Source organism: Mytilus californianus, unplaced genomic scaffold (assembly GCF_021869535.1).
Source record: "Mytilus californianus isolate M0D057914Y unplaced genomic scaffold, xbMytCali1.0.p SCAF_11, whole genome shotgun sequence".
NCBI lineage: Eukaryota > Metazoa > Mollusca > Bivalvia > Mytilida > Mytilidae > Mytilus > Mytilus californianus.
The window spans coordinates 48,033,950-48,054,361 of record NW_026262593.1 but is presented as its reverse complement, the minus strand read 5'-3'; the positions used below and the strand labels follow the sequence as shown (position 1 = coordinate 48,054,361).

At 32.0% G+C, this 20,412-nt stretch overlaps 1 protein-coding gene and 1 long non-coding RNA gene across 6 annotated transcripts in view; one reads left to right on the top strand and one right to left on the bottom strand.

Annotated features, from left to right (window-relative positions):
* Positions 1-10,906, bottom strand: part of LOC127720219 (uncharacterized) — a 30,197-nt gene extending 19,291 nt beyond the window's left edge. For 3 of the 5 annotated variants that reach the window (XM_052226695.1, XM_052226698.1, XM_052226699.1), the window contains exon 1: positions 6,086-6,176. The gene's annotated coding sequence lies outside the window, so the exon portion shown is untranslated. Of the gene's footprint in view, positions 1-6,085; positions 6,177-9,736; positions 9,827-10,870 lie in introns of those variants that run through there. The other 2 variants (XM_052226696.1, XM_052226697.1) reach the window with 2 other exon arrangements.
* LOC127720220 (uncharacterized) lies at positions 6,049-11,858 on the top strand. Its single transcript, XR_007990670.1, has 2 exons — positions 6,049-6,138; positions 11,518-11,858. It is a non-coding gene; the product is annotated as an uncharacterized LOC127720220 (long non-coding RNA).
* Positions 11,859-20,412: the final 8,554 nt, after the last annotated feature.

Genomic DNA, 20,412 nt, shown 5'->3' with positions numbered 1-20,412 from the left:
TACGTTCAGTTAAGATATATTTTGAGGAAACGTTACTTTTTGCTAATTGTAATATATGAACATTCTTCTCAAAATCTTCTCGATCGACTATCCTTAACACATTTAGATTTAAAAACCATTGATCCGACTCTAAGGTAAAACATAATTACAAAGCGCTAACACACAGCTAATTGTAGAACAAAACAAGTACATTAAGTAGACCGAACAATACACACTCGTAAAAGTTAAGATGAATGTGGCTCTTTGTTTTATGTATTTTTGTCATATAGCTCTTCAACTGTTTCGGTACTTATACATCCCTCGGATTTCAAATGTTTGGCTTTGAGCGTTCCTGATGAAGGTAAATCCAGAAAAGCGCTTCGGACGCATGAAATTATTAAACGTGTTGTTTTCAATTTTTTAAAAGAATTAACGAGCGTTAATTCAAACTAAACAACACAATCATTTAATGATAAAACCTCTATATATTTCAATAAGTAAAATGACATTTTGTTATATTTAGTTATATTGTTTAAACGTTAAGAAATGGATAATAAGTATCAATTACTACTATATTAAAAAAGAGATTAAGATATTGTTTGAAGAAATTAGCCTATAATAAAAACCTATCAAACATACCATGGCCAGTATGAAAAATAAGACAACAATCCACATAAAACCAAATGACGTACAAGTTACCAATTCCTTGGGACAGGCGCATACGCCATTTTGCGGGCGCATAACCCTCCTCCTAAACTGGGCCATTTGTGAACAGCACAGCATAACGACAAAGTATAAAATTCTGTTTGAAGGGGCTTAACTCATCAGATCAATACAGAGCACAGAAACAGCACACAAACAATGCTAATGATAAAAGCTAATGTCCCTTCAATGAATTTAGTAAAGATTTTAAGTAATTTGTTGTAGTGAAATTCCTGACGTAATGATTTACCTGCAATACATATATAACGTTCATTGAAATCCGAAACGTCACTACTGCTACGGGCAGAGCGGAAGAGTTGGGATATATAAACACGGTAAGATGGGGACCAACGGAACATCACAGTCCAGAGAAAATTAGCTACTTAGCTATAAAAGCAGGCTTAATCCACCATTTTTCTGCAACAGGAAATGCCTGTACCAAGTCAGGAATATCAAGCTGTTTTCCATTCGTTTGATGTGTTTGTGCTTTTGATTTTGCCATTTGTTAAGGGAATTTCCGTTTTGAATTTTCCATGGAGTTCAGTGTTTTTAAATAATAGAGAACGAATAATTGTTCCTTTTGTCGTAAGTGTTTGTGTAGAGTTTCCCTTCTTAAACAGAAATAGATAAATCTGGAAAAGGACAGACATTGCTATTTATAACTGATATATTTAATGAAAGTAATGTTATGTCGGCAGTATATATATATTTAGAGAGGTCTTCATAATTTAACAACAAAGTATCCTCAAAGTAACGGTATGTTTTGTGTTTATCAATTGAATGGAATTAAGACATGTCTTTACTGAGCTTGGCCATCGCTGTTATACATAACAATGCAGGAAAACGTCTGCTGTTTTAAAGGGACACAATTAGTACTCACAGGAATATCTGCAACATATCGATATATGAAATGTACATACATGTCGTCAAGGCGAATATTTACAGCTTATATCATCTCAAGACACTTCCAATAAGTATAATTATCATATTTACCTTTCTTTTCTTTATAAGCATTGCGATGATAAATTTGCAATAATATTTTTCAAACGGCAATTTAATTAAATTGAAAAACTTTTGTTTCATATGATTGTGTTATGTATAGTAGAAAAGTAAAAACTGTCAACAGTTTGCTTCTTATTCTACAAATATGCGTATTATGTGACCTCAATGAACCAGCGACAATGTTTCCAATCAATATGTCGGTCCTTTTGCTGAAAGTTCTTAACGTTTGGGTCTTGAATGATGTTGAAGTCTACCGTAATAACATGATCATATATGAAACTCGATTATTGTCTGTTATTCAATGAACATTATTTCTATACACTGACGTCTAATGTTACTGACGTATAATCAAACATTACACTTCTACTGTGTGTTTTGTATTGATATTATCATGTAGACTGAGAGGATATGTAATCCCCAGTCGTTTAATCCATATGAAGGTTCACTCAGGTCGGTTCTCGTACCCTAGACCAACGCGTTGTTGTTGTTTCGCAAACCCTAGAGCAACGTATTGCTGTTGGTACGCGTACCAGATAGTTCACGTAGGCTAGTGTAACGCGTTACAGTTCAGTTAATTAGAGCAATGCGTTGCAACTTTTGCACGTTTGAAGTAGTTCACAGTATAAACGTTATCCCTTACATAAGTAAATAACTTGTGTTGTAAGAATTTAAATTTGTTTTAACATTTTCTTTTAATTTGCAATTTCAGATGAAGGACACAAATGTGAGGCGATTTCTAAATGATATTATTTGAAAATTGAGGACCTATGTCAGTGACGTAGTATATTTAGTCCCTATTAGTCAAGAAAGGTGTCATCAGTTCTTAAAAGGTTATTATCATATAGCAAGTAGATAGAAATAAGAAGATGTGGTATGAGTGCCAATGAGACAACTCTCAATCCAAGTCACAAAGAAATATATGCGTATTCTATTCAACAGTGTTGCATGGCCAGATAATTCTATTAGACCGTAGGAGGTTTTAGTACGGAACACGTACCCTACAGGAACGCGAATCACATTCTCTGTTTAGCATCAACAGGTTGTGTCTAGCGCACGCGAATAATGTGTAATGTGTTAGTATATTATACTAGAACTAACTGTTACATGTTGCTCTAGCTGTAGGGTGACGAATAAACTGCATCGCTTTTCTCTACCGAACATGTAAAAACTTGCATTGTGACCCGAATGACCCTTCATCATTCCAAGACTGTTCATAAATTTTAATGAAATTTTTAAAATGATTTTGTGATTGTCCATGTTGTTTCTAGATTATTTCGAGAAATTGGAATTTTATAAAATAAGAATTGTGATTGTGTGGTCTCCTAAATCATGGTAAAATCAAGCAGGCTTGTCATTTTTTGGCATTGCTTGGAAATATGTGTGGATATCAACGAGTATTTTTGTTTGATAATCTCGCTGCACAGGCATTGCCACCTTTGACACAATTTTGAAAAGTGCTGATACTACTACTGGAATTTCGATTGACGGCGGTTGGATTTTGTTAGGAATACATGTTTTTTTATGCATGTGAATATCCGTGAAAGAAAGGAGAAAGATACCATTTGGATAATCCAACTAATAAGTCAAAAACGAACCAACAACATCACGGCAAAAAACGAAAAACGACAAAAAGACAAACATCAACATACAAAACACAACATCGAAAACTTAAGACTGAGCAACACGAACCCCACCAAAAACCGGGGTGATATCAGGTGCTCTAGAAGGGTAAGCAAATCCTGATCCATATGTGGGACTCGTTTGAGTACAAATCCAGTGATAAGTCTAATTCGGTATGTTACATTTCAGAAAACGAGCTGAAGTTGCGGTATAATTAGAAAAAAAACATAAAAAAATACTGCACTCCAAGATAAAACTTATGATTATTATTAAATGATATTTGGAATATTTAATGAGGCAGAACGTCATACAATTGAATAAAGATTGGAATTACGGAATATATAAACAATAGATAGAGCTGACCAAGGACTCTAAAAAAGACTATAACAAACAGCTCGACAAAAAGACATTAATACAATATCATAGAAATATATATAACAAACACAGGCAAATACAGAATGGTTTAATAATTCTTAGTAAAACCATCTCATGGGAAAGGATAATACGCGGTAATAAATTTAAAGGATTTATATTTTAACTGAGGATGTATGCAGCTCCTCTGACAAGCAAACAATCCTAACTGTAAAATATAATGGCATATACTATAGTCACGGTAACACATTCTACTGCATCCACATATCACTTGTAATACACCTATCAGTCAATATGAAAATATGAAGATCTGGTAGTTTTACCAATGAAACAACTCTCCACCAGAATCAAATCAACTTAGAACTTAGCAATAGGTTGTAACTTTGTTCGCCAGACACGTGTTTCATCGTCAAAAGACCCATCCGATGCTCTCGAATCAAAAAAGGTCAAATCAAATACGAAGTTAAAGAGCATTAAAAATAAAATATTCATAAAACAGCTTGGGATATCTGTGCCTAAAGGTAGAGTCACCTTATTGATTCGAAAAAAAATTTGGCTCTATACCGCTGTTCCTTGACTATATGTCCTTGAGGGTATCAACAGATAAGTAGTGATTCGGTACTGACATGATTTGTCAATATCTTTTTTTTTACATTATCCTTTGATAAAATCAGAAAATATTAGAAAACTTAAGTTCCACTTCCTTATCGCCAAGTTGACCATAGATGTATTGAATGTGATAGCCTTCGCATGTTTCGGCACTTATACATCCATCTTATTTTTGGTCTTGCACTTTCCTGTTGAAAAGTGACCCAGAAAGACGCTTGGGTACATACATTTGAAGAATTTTTTTTTTTTCATTTCATAAACAGTTGGTTTACCGAAGATGAACGTATCATATTGAATGACATTTCCCATCAACACTTAAGTGATGACTTAACTGTGCTGTAGACTAAACTATCACGACCACTACAAAGGCATTCATTCGTATAAAATAACACTTAAACAAGTGGCTTTTTGGTTTGTTTTGTTTTTCTCATTCAAATATACATATCATTTTGTGAATGACATATAAATTACACGGTTGTTAACCATATATATACAAATATTTAAAATCCAAAAGCCTATCTCAATTACAAATTTAATCATTATGACAAATTGGATAACCACTAATACAAATTAATGTGCAAGTTTAATTCTTAAACTTGATTTTCTGTAATGTCTAACTGATAAAAGTTTTAAAGGAATAACAATAAAAAGTACTGAAATAGTATTTACCTGCACAGCATTTCTCCAAATAAATATTTTATTTACATAAATCAAATCGACGGTAAGCTGATATACTTGTGCACAGGTGACTATAAAGTCTCTTTACAGGTACAAAACAATTTGATTGAATGGGTTAAGTTAATCAAGTTGCTTATCTGAAGAACCATAACGAACTCATTCTTTGATTATATGTATTAGCAAAGACTATTAAATAAATATAACAGACATATAACAAACACAAGCAAATACAGAATGCTATAAAAATTCTTAGTAAAACCATAGCAGAGGTCAAAGATAATACACGAAAATAAATTTACAGAAATAAAACATTAATATAAGGAATTGTGCAATATTTACTTGGGGAGGGGCATGAACAGCAATTAGTGATTTTAAAACTCTTTGACCCGCTAATATTTAATATAAAACAAGTACTTGTTTCGTTTCAATTGATAGAGAAAAAAAATTGTTCTTGTCCCGCTATAATATAATCAGAAAGCTAATATATATCAAACCCGAAATGATATTTTTTTAACTAAAATGTGCATATGTACTTCAAATTAAATAAATGTATAAACATATTCTGATTGTATTCAGAACTAAGTTATAACTCTTTTAACCATTACTGGTCATCATATCACAACAAAATCACCAATAACAAACATTTGACCTGTATTTTTGATTATTTGATTATCTTGTTTTAAAAAATAATTAATGATTATGTGATTATATTGGCAAAAAATGTGTGGTTATGTGATTACTTGGACACCCCATGAGGGGCCTCGGCTATCAACTAAACTACCACGACGGTGACAATGTATAATTACAGTTATCTATAAACTAAAATTTAATCAATTGACTTTTGATTTGGTTTTTTTTTAATCTCATTTAGATATACATAAAACGTCATTTTGTGAATGACATATAAATTACACGGTTGTTAACCACATACTTATGCATGTGTATTTAAAATCATAAAGCCCATCCCATTTACAAACTTAAACATTACGACAAATTGGATTATCAACGAGACAAATTAATGTGATAGTTTAATTTCAAATCTTGATTTTCTGTAATGTCTAATTGATAATAGTTTTAAAGTAATAACAACTAATATCTTAAAAAACACTGAAATAGTATTTACCTGCACAGCATGTCTCCAAAAGTCAGCAGTTATTTACATAAATCAAATCTACGGTAAGCTGATATACATGTGCACAGGTCATAATAAATTGTCTAACAGGTACAAAATTATTCGGTAGAATGGGTTTCACTATGAATTTTATTATATTTTTCGGCAATCCGAAAAATAAAATGATATGAAGTATTCAAGATTTGTATATTGTTTTATTTCTAATTTGCCGTTCAACATTTTATTTTCACAATTTGTAAATTTATACAATTCCTATCAGCTCATCATACTATTGTGTTGTTCGAAAAATAACTTAATTTTTCGAAATTTCATATTAATTGATTTTTATCTTAATAGAAGTTATTTAACTGAAGAACCAACATGAAACCATGCATGGAAACTATTCTTGATAAAAGCCAGTTAGTAGATAATTTGAGCTTTCAAAACTTTATAATATCTTCTTTCATTCTTAGAATTTGTTTGTTATTACTTTTATTATTTATATTTTATTATAGGTTTATGTAGGATTTATTCCGATTTGATGTATTTAATAAATACCATGTTACATCCTCATAATTTGATAAATGCACCTTTTCCTTACTATTTGTTGACTTCGTGTTAAAATAGAGGTAAATGCAAAAACTTGTGCTTTGATTTCAGAAACTCGATTATTGTCTGTTATTCAATGAACATTATTTCTATACACTGACGTCTAATGTTACTGACGTATAATCAAACATTACACTTCTACTGTGTGTTTTGTATTGATATTATCATGTAGACTGAGAGGATATGTAATCCCCAGTCGTTTAATCCATATGAAGGTTCACTCAGGTCGGTTCTCGTACCCTAGACCAACGCGTTGTTGTTGTTTCGCAAACCCTAGAGCAACGTATTGCTGTTGGTTCGGGTGCAACGCGTACCAGATAGTTCACGTAGGCTAGTGTAACGCGTTACAGTTCAGTTAATTAGAGCAATGCGTTGCAACTTTTGCACGTTTGAAGTAGTTCACAGTATAAACGTTATCTCTTACATAAGTAAATAACTTGTGTTGTAAGAATTTAAATTTGTTTTAACATTTTCTTTTAATTTGCAATTTCAGATGAAGGACACAAATGTGAGGCGATTTCTAAATGATATTATTTGAAAATTGAGGACCTATGTCAGTGACGTAGTATATTTAGTCCCTATTAGTCAAGAAAGGTGTCATCAGTTCTTAAAAGGTTATTATCATATAGCAAGTAGATAGAAATAAGAAGATGTGGTATGAGTGCCAATGAGACAACTCTCAATCCAAGTCACAAAGAAATATATGCGTATTCTATTCAACAGTGTTGCATGGCCAGATAATTCTATTAGACCGTAGGAGGTTTTAGTACGGAACACGTACCCTACAGGAACGCGAATCACATTCTCTGTTTAGCATCAACAGGTTGTGTCTAGCGCACGCGAATAATGTGTAATGTGTTAGTATATTATACTAGAACTAACTGTTACATGTTGCTCTAGCTGTAGGGTGACGAATAAACTGCATCGCTTTTCTCTACCGAACATGTAAAAACTTGCATTGTGACCCGAATGACCCTTCATCATTCCAAGACTGTTCATAAATTTTAATGAAATTTTTAAAATGATTTTGTGATTGTCCATGTTGTTTCTAGATTATTTCGAGAAATTGGAATTTTATAAAATAAGAATTGTGATTGTGTGGTCTCCTAAATCATGGTAAAATCAAGCAGGCTTGTTATTTTTTGGCATTGCTTGGAAATATGTGTGGATATCAACGAGTATTTTTGTTTGATAATCTCGCTGCACAGGCATTGCCACCTTTGACACAATTTTGAAAAGTGCTGATACTACTACTGGAATTTCGATTGACGGCGGTTGGATTTTGTTAGGAATACATGTTTTTTTATGCATGTGAATATCCGTGAAAGAAAGGAGAAAGATACCATTTGGATAATCCAACTAATAAGTCAAAAACGAACCAACAACATCACGGCAAAAAACGAAAAACGACAAAAAGACAAACATCAACATACAAAACACAACATCGAAAACTTACGACTGAGCAACACGAACCCCACCAAAAACCGGGGTGATATCAGGTGCTCTAGAAGGGTAAGCAAATCCTGATCCATATGTGGGACTCGTTTGAGTACAAATCCAGTGATAAGTCTAATTCGGTATGTTACATTTCAGAAAACGAGCTGAAGTTGCGGTATAATTAGAAAAAAAACATAAAAAAATACTGCACTCCAAGATAAAACTTATGATTATTATTAAAAGATATTTGGAATATTTAATGAGGCAGAACGTCATACAATTGAATAAAGATTGGAATTACGGAATATATAAACAATAGATAGAGCTGACCAAGGACTCTAAAAAAGACTATAACAAACAGCTCGACAAAAAGACATTAATACAATATCATAGAAATATATATAACAAACACAGGCAAATACAGAATGGTTTAATAATTCTTAGTAAAACCATCTCATGGGAAAGGATAATACGCGGTAATAAATTTAAAGGATTTATATTTTAACTGAGGATGTATGCAGCTCCTCTGACAAGCAAACAATCCTAACTGTAAAATATAATGGCATATACTATAGTCACGGTAACACATTCTACTGCATCCACATATCACTTGTAATACACCTATCAGTCAATATGAAAATATGAAGATCTGGTAGTTTTACCAATGAAACAACTCTCCACCAGAATCAAATCAACTTAGAACTTAGCAATAGGTTGTAACTTTGTTCGCCAGACACGTGTTTCATCGTCAAAAGACCCATCCGATGCTCTCGAATCAAAAAAGGTCAAATCAAATACGAAGTTAAAGAGCATTAAAAATAAAATATTCATAAAACAGCTTGGGATATCTGTGCCTAAAGGTAGAGTCACCTTATTGATTCGAAAAAATTTTGGCTCTATACCGCTGTTCTTTGACTATATGTCCTTGAGGGTATCAACAGATAAGTAGTGATTCGGTACTGACATGATTTGTCAATATCTTTTTTTTTACATTATCCTTTGATAAAATCAGAAAATATTAGAAAACTTAAGTTCCACTTCCTTATCGCCAAGTTGACCATAGATGTATTGAATGTGATAGCCTTCGCATGTTTCGGCACTTATACATCCATCTTATTTTTGGTCTTGAACTTTCCTGTTGAAAAGTGACCCAGAAAGACGCTTGGGTACATACATTTGAAGAATTTTTTTTTTTCATTTCATAAACAGTTGGTTTACCGAAGATGAACGTATCATATTGAATGACATTTCCCATCAACACTTAAGTGATGACTTAACTGTGCTGTAGACTAAACTATCACGACGACTACAAAGGCATTCATTCGTATAAAATAACACTTAAACAAGTGGCTTTTTGGTTTGTTTTGTTTTTCTCATTCAAATATACATATCATTTTGTGAATGACATATAAATTACACGGTTGTTAACCATATATATATACAAATATTTAAAATCCAAAAGCCTATCTCAATTACAAATTTAATCATTATGACAAATTGGATAACCACTAATACAAATTAATGTGCAAGTTTAATTCTTAAACTTGATTTTCTGTAATGTCTAACTGATAAAAGTTTTAAAGGAATAACAATAAAAAGTACTGAAATAGTATTTACCTGCACAGCATTTCTCCAAATAAGCAGTTATTTGCATAAATCAAATCGACGGTAAGCTGATATACTTGTGCACAGGTGACTATAAAGTCTCTTTACAGGTACAAAACAATTTTGATTGAATGGGTTAAGTTAATCAAGTTGCTTATCTGAAGAACCATAACGAACTCATTCTTTGATTATATGTATTAGCAAAGACTATTAAATAAATATAACAGACATATAACAAACACAAGCAAATACAGAATGCTATAAAAATTCTTAGTAAAACCATAGCAGAGGTCAAAGATAATACACGAAAATAAATTTACAGAAATAAAACATTAATATAAGGAATTGTGCAATATTTACTTGGGGAGGGGCATGTACAGCAATTAGTGATTTTAAAACTCTTTGACCCGCTAATATTTAATATAAAACAAGTACTTGTTTCGTTTCAATTGATAGAGAAAAAAAAATTGTTCTTGTCCCGCTATAATATAATCAGAAAGCTAATATATATCAAACCCGAAATGATATTTTTTTAACTACAATGTGCATATGTACTTCAAATTAAATAAATGTATAAACATATTCTAATTGTATTCAGAACTAAGTTATAACTCTTTTAACCATTACTGGTCATCATATCACAACAAAATCACCAATAACAAACATTTGACCTGTATTTTTGATTATTTGATTATCTTGTTTTAAAAAATAATTAATGATTATGTGATTATATTGGCAAAACATTTGTGGTTATGTGATTACTTGGACACCCCATGAGGGGCATCGGCTATCAACTAAACTACCACGACGGTGACAATGTATAATTACAGTTATCTATCAACTAAAATTTAATCAATTGACTTTTGATTTGGTTTTTTTTTTAATCTCATTTAGATATACATAAAACGTCATTTTGTGAATGACATATACATTACACGGTTGTTAACCACATACTTATGCATGTGTATTTAAAATCATAAAGCCCATCCCATTTACAAACTTAATCATTACGACAAATTGGATTATCAACGAGACAAATTAATGTGATAGTTTAATTTCAAATCTTGATTTTCTGTAATGTCTAATTGATAATAGTTTTAAAGTAATAACAACTAATATCTTAAAAAACACTGAAATAGTATTTACCTGCACAGCATGTCTCCAAAAGTCAGCAGTTATTTACTAAATCAAATCTACGGTAAGCTGATATACATGTGCACAGGTCATAATAAATTGTCTAACAGGTACAAAATTATTCGGTAGAATGGGTTTCACTATGAATTTTATTATATTTTTCGGCAATCCGAAAAATAAAATGATATGAAGTATTCAAGATTTGTATATTGTTTTATTTCTAATTTGCCGTTCAACATTTTATTTTCACAATTTGTAAATTTATACAATTCCTATCAGCTCATCATACTATTGTGTTGTTCGAAAAATAACTTAATTTTTCGAAATTTCATATTAATTGATTTTTATCTTAATAGAAGTTATTTAACTGAAGAACCAACATGAAACCATGCATGGAAACTATTCTTGATAAAAGCCAGTTAGTAGATAATTTGAGCTTTCAAAACTTTATAATATCTTCTTTCATTCTTAGAATTTGTTTGTTATTAATTTTATTATTTATATTTTATTATAGGTTTGTGTAGGATTTATTCCGATTTGATGTATTTAATAAATACCATGTTACATCCTCATAATTTGATAAATGCACCTTTTCCTTACTTTTTGTTGACTTCGTGTTAAAATAGAGGTAAATGCAAAAACTTGTGCTTTGATTTCAGAAACTGTAGAAAGGGGCGGAAGATACCAAGAAGACGTTCAAAACTCATGAATCGAACACAAGCTAAGCAACACAAAACCCACTAACAACTGGACATCACAAAATTCGTAAACATTCTGTTATGTTATTTTTCAAACCTTAACCTTGGCTAGACGAGAACTTTTAAAATTGAGAAAAGTTTTTCAGGACAAATGTTATACAAGACTGTTACTAGTAGAAATAGCACATACATTAAGATGATAAAAACGCACACAAAGTACAACACTTAGATATAAGACAAGAGCAGTAAGAGCCCATTTTATATATTAAAAATGTTTGCTTCTTGTGTAAATTTTATTATTTTCTCATGGTTATTTCATCAAACAGAACGAGAAAATTATTGAAAGTCCAATTATTGCTCGTCATCCAGAAAAAGATCTTTTGATCACACGTGTGTCGAGTTAGAATGCACATCTTCTAATATGTTGATCGTCTTAACAAAAGATTACGCCAATCCTCATTTTGGTGTTATAAGAAAAAAAAAACAAGATATTAATTGATATTCTTTGAACTTTGCTAACAGAATGTGGATCCTCTGACCTAAAGATTCGAACATCTTTGAATCTTTTTAACCGTGTTTAACCGATACCAATATCTTGTTTTAGATTTTTCTTAAAAGGTGGCTTTTGTTATCTTACTTTTCTCTTGAAAACAAAAGGGATTAAAAACAAAATATTGAGCACATATTGCTTTTTTTACTTTTATTAACTTCGAACAGTTTACGGACGCCATTACGACTTGGTTGACGTTATGAAATATCTGCTTCATAGACGATGGTTGTTATGATCCAATTGTCGTTACCACAATTCCGTCCTCTTTTCCTCGAATTTGACAGCACCGAATGTGTTCTTTAATGAGTAGCACAACAGAACCACATGTGGACCAATATTTTCTTCTTTTACAAATTCCAAAGTTTATTTTTATTATTTTTGTTGGCTGTCAAATGATATGACCTTTTTGGATAAAGTAAAAAAAAAATAGACTTTTCATTTGCGATTAAATTCAGTAATCAACTTTAAAAATTTTGTTAACTTCAGAACCATCTCTATTATATATTGTTCTTACAGATTACAGTGGTTTTGTCATATGGGCTCATTGTTGTCAAATTCTACGTTTTTAATGAGTTGATGAAATTTATATGAGTTTTGCAAATGGAATGAACTGCAGATAGTCAACATCAAACCTTTTTCAAAACACTTGGCATTTTCATGAGATTTGACAGTCAACTCAACTGTATACTGGTCTGACAATCTGCAACCTTTTCACTTCATTTATTCATTGCTTTTTTTTCTTATCTTACTTTCCTCTGGATTAAAAACAAAATATTGAGCACATATTGCTTTTAATACTTCTATTGACTTCGAAGAGTTTACGGACGCCATTATGACGGTTGACGTTATGGAATATCTGCTTCATAGATGATGGTTGTAATGATCCAATTGTCGTAACCACAATTCATTCCTCTTTTCCTCGAATTTGACAGCACGGAATGTGTTCTTAAATGAGTAGCACAACAGAACCACATGTGGACTAAGATCTACTTACCTTACCGAAGCATCCTTAATCATCAAGGTGTATGGTAGGGTTCGTGTTGCTCAGTCTTTCAACACGAACCCTACACAGTTTTTCAAGCGCGATCACTACGACAACATAAACACATCAAAATTTACATATTTGACCTGAAATGGCAATTTTACCCCTAGTGTTTGGTCAAAATATATATGAGCAATAGCTTTACAAAAACAAAAACCAATATTTTACACACATAATTAACATCTTTGTAAATTATATTTTGTAGGAAAATATTGTTTTTGTGTAAAGGTGTTGCTCGTGTCTAAATAATCTTGACAATATCTTAAAATGGGCAAATTTTGTAAGTTTTTGCTGTTATTTACGGTGGCAGAATGCGGCCATGAAAGAAAAAAAAATATGTTGTTCCCTCAAGATAGTTATCTCATTCCCTCAAGATAGTTATCTAGTTCCCTCAAGATGCTATCTCATTCCCTCAAGATGTTATGTCGTTTCCACAAGATAGTTATCTCGTTCCCTCAAGATGCCATGACGTTTCCACAAGAAACTACGGTGGCAGAATGCGGCCATGAAAGAAAAAAAAATATGTTGTTTCCTCAAGTTACTATGTCGTTCCCTCAAGATGCTATGTCGTTTCCACAAAATAGTTATCTCGTTCCCTCAAGATGCTATGTAGTTTCCACAAGATAGTTATCTCGTTCCCACAGGATACTATGTCATTCCCTCAAGATATTAAGCCGTTCCCTCAAGATATTATGTCGTTCCCACAAGATAGTTATCTCGTTCATAATATCATGAGGGAACGACACAATATCTTGAGGGAACGACATATTATCTTGAGGGAATGAGATAACTATCTTGAGGGAACAACATAACATCTTGAGGGAACGACATAGAATCTTGAAGGAACGAGATAACTATCTTGTGGAAACGTCATAGCATCTTTAGGGAACGAGATAACTATCTTGTGGAAACGACATAACATCTTGAGGGAATGAGATAGCATCTTGAGGGAACTAGATAACTAACTTGAGGGAATGAGATAACTATCTTGAGGGAACAACTAATTTTTTTTCTTTCATGGCCGCATTCTGCCACCGTAATACGAAGATCGTTAAGATAAAACTTCAGATGAATCTTTTTTTATGGGAAGACGTATATAATCTGTATATATGCTATACTACTTCAACGATTACACAACCTTGGTTTTTTTTGTAAAACAAATCTCTCTTACTTCACTCTCCATTTGATTTATTCCTAAATGATAAATTTAGAGTATATATTTAGAATCATGCAATATGTATACTAAATTTAAAATCAATGGGAAAACCACGGGCAAAGTTCATTTTCATATTTCGTTTTAGCACGCACTTGTGTGGTTAAGTGATGACAAAAGATACACATCAGGTTAAATCCAAAGACAATATGGTGTGATTTACGGTCTTCACGATGTAACGCAAAGGACTAATATGGTGTGATTTAAATTGTTTTACGACGTTTGTCTATAGGGTTTATAAAAATGATCATTTACTATCTCATTCAACAAATGTATACCTTCACACAAACAGGTGTTTAAAGTGAACTGTCAATTGCATAATCTGAAAACTAATTTTAAATTGTAAATATTATACTTAAATCATATGGAGATGGCAAAGAACATATAATTAAATCTAATTTACAGGTTCACTGATTGCCAGATCGTTGGGAAAAGCATGAGACTAGGTGCACTCAAACGACACATTTTTTTTCAATTATGCACATTAAATCCAATGATTTTGGAAATCGAAATCTGCATATAAAAAAAACTATTGAATCCGACAATGCTTTTATGAAATCTTGAATAGTTCTTTTTTTACTGGGAGCTGGAGTGTGGTGGGTGGTAAAGAATAAACACGTACGGTTAAATGGTAATACGTACCCAAAAATGATTAAAGATTTTCCATATTTAAAAAAACTCCTTATAGATACCAGGATATCAATTCTATAATATATCATTTCAAAAAAAAATATTAAGTAATATAAAATTAGGAGAGTATTGTAAGCTTTCAAGGTCCCGGGTTGGAAAGAAATTTAAAAGACAAAATCGTCGATGGAAAATTTTTGATTACTCAAAAAGGAAAACCAACACCACCCACAGAATTATAATATGCGTGATTGATGTAACAATTCAATAATTGAAAGAAATAAAAACACGCCGAACTCGTCAGATTTGAAGTAAGCACAAAACAACTAATATTAAGAAATGGTACAATATGTATCGATCTTAAAGTACTCACAAGTACATGTACATGTACGTAAAGGGTAAATTAAGAATTTTCTCATTCAGTCAGGTTTTATGGTTAGATGATTTACATAACAAATGGTATACCGATTTTGCGATTTCTCAGGGCAAGATAAGAGTCAATTACCCTACCCTCTACTGAGTGATGTCTAAACGCTTTATCTAACTTATCAACACATAAAATAGCAGTAAAACGACAGGATCACAACTGAAGCAGTGCATTGTAGACTTGTTTGTTTTTCTGTCGTGGTTCGTTTTTCCCCATGATTTTCGCTGTCTCGGTTGAACTTGTAAGTTTTGATTTATCCCTTTGATATCTTCCGATTCTTTTTTAAGTTAGCTCAAAGTCAAATTTCAACTAATCATAACTTGACTATGCGGTGTTGACTTTTCTTATTATTGAAGACCGTACGGTGACCAATAGTTGTTAATTTCTGTGTCATTTGGTCTCTTGTGGAGAGTTGTCTCATTTGCAATTATACCACATCTTCTTATTTTTATATAAACCATGTTCATTCATACCAAAATGTCAATAAGTAAATCCCAAGTGTTATGACGGCATTATAAGTCGGAGAAAGGCTTGACATTGTGCACAGCAAGAAATATACGTATCATGTATCGACAGGATGTCAAAACAAAAGTGTTAATACCTAAAAAGCAATACATATTTAAGTTATGTATTAAACTATCAAAACTCAAAGCATTGTTTGTACTGATTACATTATTGTTCAATTTAATTAAAATTAAGGACATGTAATATAATTGCCAAATGGAACAACTATCTACCAGAGTTAAAATAAGTGGATATAAGCAATTATTGGCAACCGTACGGAATTCAACAATGAGAAAAAAAACCATATAGTATAGTCAGTTATAAACTTTTTGGAATTTTGGGTCCTCAATGCTCTTCAACTTTGTACTTGTTTGGCTTCATAACTATTTTGATCTGAGCGTCACTGATGAGTCTTTGTAGACGAAACGCGCGTCTGGCGTATTAAATTATAATCCTGGTACCTTTGATAATTTATTATAAAAGACTCGACATGAAAAATGTGAATCAATTCAAACCAGAAACCAACCAAAACAGTGTCATTTATAACAAAACAATTTACGAAAAACAAATATGAAAGACATTAACCAACGACGACCACCGAACTACAGGCTTCTGACAGTCACATAAATAATGTGGCGGTGTTAAACATGTTTGTGAGCACGGAATCCCCATCATATCTTGGGACTGTGGTGTCACAGCAAAACATAAAAATCAGTTGCAATTGTCTGCCCTAAAAAGATCGGTACGACTCATAAAAACTACTTAAGTATTTTTTTTCAGCCGTGTTAATTTTAGAAAAATATGATTTCAACCGCAAACGTTTAGCATACTGATCTATGTCCTCTTATTGCTGGATGTATTGATTTGAACAGGAAAGAATTTTAATTTGAACTGTTTCCTTAGAATTGTTTTCTTTGACAATTCAGATTTATTTCAAACAAGTTTACAACAACGTTGATTGATTGATTCTTTCAATCTTTCATAGAATCACTAATTAATTCATTGATTCACTGGTTCGTTCATTGATTGATTGGTTTATTCATTCATTTAAGATAATTGACATTTTTTGTTTTGTTACATTTATAACAGAATGTGTTCAAAATGAAAATATTTGTTTTTATAAATTTTATACGTCCTAAACGCTTTTCTAGGTTTATATTATTTCGAAACGCTCACAACTTAACAATTGAAAGCCGGGAATGTGTAAATACGTAGAAACTGTGTTTAAACAAGTGTCACTGTTCCAATACGCATCCCTTAGTTAACAAATCAGTAATGCCGAAACTGACGGAACATATGTTTGTTTATACTTATGAAGAGACTTTAAACTTGACTGTACTCTAAAGTATGCTGATATAGCTAAAATGTAGTTTGACCAACTATAGTGGTTTCTCATACTGCATAACCTGGTATGCTAAAGAGCGTTGGTCTATTTCGCTGAAGTATGTTGTGCATAATTCAGCTGGTAGATCTGTTAAACTATGTGTTTGTTAAACTCATTGTTTAAAAGAGCTATCACAATAAGTACATAACAAACATGTGTACCATATATAACAAACAATTTTCACGTAGATTAGTACATATCAAAAGCAGAAACAAATAAAGATGAAAAAAAATATTTAAAAATATTACCAAATTAACCAAAGACAAGAAAAATTGAAGACGATGTAATGTCAAAATTTAAATAAATAGATAGTCACAATCACAAAACATCAAAACTTGTACGTAAAATGAAAACCAAATGATAAAGAGGCAGGGCCAATTTCCCATAACTTATTTCACACCACACAAGGCCATTATAAAAAGTCCTTCAACATTTACGTAAATTCACAATAACACAATTTCATAGATATACTTTGAAGTTAGAACAATTTTATGGTTTATTTCCAAACAAGTAATTTCTGAAGATAGCTCAAACCGCAATTTTAACAGATTTTAGCAAAATTAAGCAAAAAACCCTTAAAATAAGTTGTAGATGTAAATCGTTTTTTAAATGGCTACGGAACGAGATTCAGCCGGGATTGTCTCTCGTTCATCAGGAAAATCTCATCAATAAACAACATAACAAACAATTTGTAATAACAAAAATAACAAACTCCAAGGTAAATTTAAAAATGTGAAGTACATAATAATTGAATGAAAAATGCATAACATGTACGTGAGATAGGTCAGATTCTTCAGAAAAGACCGAACATTAGTGTTTCGTTGTATTGTTTTCTTCTTATATAATTTACCACGACGTCATTTTCGAAAAGTGCTATCCAAATTACTTCATGCAAAATAATACTTTCATGCTTATACACAAATATAACTTTCATGTCCTATTCAGAGGGAAAATAAGCAGTGTGGTGTGTGAATACATTATTACGTCTGTTGTATGAATATCAAGATCCGTTTCCACTCAATATTACACTTTTAATTGACATGAGGCTGAAATCTAAGACGTTAATAAAGTTTTTCATTTTTTTTTTTATAACTTCTTACTTGAGAAACATTTAATTTTTTAAAGTAAACATCCAAGTTGATAAGATCACAGGGATTTTACCTTGAAGCCGGCAAATAAGTGTGTTCTTAACTAATGCCATATGCATCGGAAGTGCAAAGCAACAATGGTCAATATCATTGTTTATTGTTTTCTGTTTGGTATTAAATCAATAGTTAAGATCCATTTTGTTACATCTGGTGATCCGTTTGTTTGGCAATCGCCAATGGCAGTCAGCAGGATTTAAGAAAATCAGTTGTTCGACCTGTAAGTCAAATGCGTTTTGTTAAAATATACTTTTTCACTTTTTTGGTCTTTTGGAAAATGTTGTTTGTGCTGTATTTAGATATACAAGACTAAATTGAAAACAACGTTCAATTCTATGATTGCGTTGGATAAAAACCGCATTTTTTTGTGCATGCAAAACAAATTTCTTGGTAGAGGGGTCTAAATACAGCGCAAACAACATTTTTCAAAAGATCAAATGAGTGAAAAAGAATTATTTTAACAAAACGCATTTGACTAGCAGGTCGAACAACTGATGTTCTTAAACCCTGCTGACTGCCGTTGGCGATTGCCAAATAAACGGATCTTAAGATGTAGTAAAATAGATCTTATTAAAAATTTATTACCAAACAGAAAACAATAATCTTGCGGAAAAGATGGTATACCGCAAACATGAGGTGCAAATATTTGTACACCATATCCGGATTTCGACAATTATTGTCTCTTCAGTGATGTTAGGAATCGAAACGGTATTTGGAAGGCCATATAATTTACCTCAACTTAGGATAGACTCTTGAATTTTGAAAGAGTCAAAATAGGATGAACGGATCATATAAACCCGAAGGCAAATATAATTCAAGCCCAAACGAAAAAATATAGACAAGTCTAAATTGAGAACAACGTTCAAACCTATGATTGCGTTGGATAAAACTGCAATTTTATACGTATAAATGCCTAAGACATTAATTAATGAGTGTTATAAAAATAATTGTTATATTTTATTTATTCACTCAATATTTCGTTAAACAAATTAGCTTCATCAGGCGCGTTCAGCCATCCAGGTAAAAATCGGATGCTGTAAAGAAATTTTTGCAGCTTAATGTACATGTCTTTAATATATTTTTGCAGCTTATTGTACATTGCGATTCTTAAATCAAAACAAATAATTGTGTTAGTTAAATGGTATGAAGTTCAGGATTTATTCCTTTGGTTTTGGATAAAACTGTTTTTCATCTCTCTCATTCAGTCCATCAGGTTCAAGAGTACGTAGCCGATACATCCAGAACCTCTCTCTGTTTTCTACTTTGGGTGTCCCAATTTCGGTTTACCTCTATTATTTGAAAGGTGATATTTTCAAAAGTATGTCCTGTTCTTAAGAGGTGTCTCGTGATTGGGCAGTTTCTTCCTTTGGTATAAAAAGACCGGTAATTATTAAGTCTGATGTTGAATTTAGTTTCTGTTTGCAGCTTGCAAGTTCCGTTTTACAATTAGATGTAACATAGATGTTGTATCGCTGCTTTGTTACTGTGCTGGTGAAAGAGTGGTCAGTTTTGGCGACTTTACAGCTCTTACAATTGCTTTTTCTGTATTGTTTGTAACACCAAATTTTAGAAGTCTCTTGTTTTATTTTACTTTGGATGTAACAAGTATGACTTTGAGATTTTTGGGTCTGCGATAAGCAATAACAGGAGGTGATGGAAAAATTTCTTTTAAGGAAGAGTCATTTTCAATAAGACGCCAGTGCTTGCGGACAGTAGATGAAATATTTGTCAAATCAGGATGGAAGGTGACGACAAACGGAATTCTATCTGGGCGGGTCGTTTTATCTTTGTATTCCATGAGGATCTTTCGATCTTTTTCTTGGGCTTTATCAAAAGCTTCTGTGATATTTTTGGTTTTGTATCCTCTTAATTTTAGTTGTTTTCTGAGTTGTCCCAAACGATAGTTGAGTTTGGATTCCGAGGAGCAAATTCGCTTTAGTTTGATGGCTTGACTGTAAGGAATG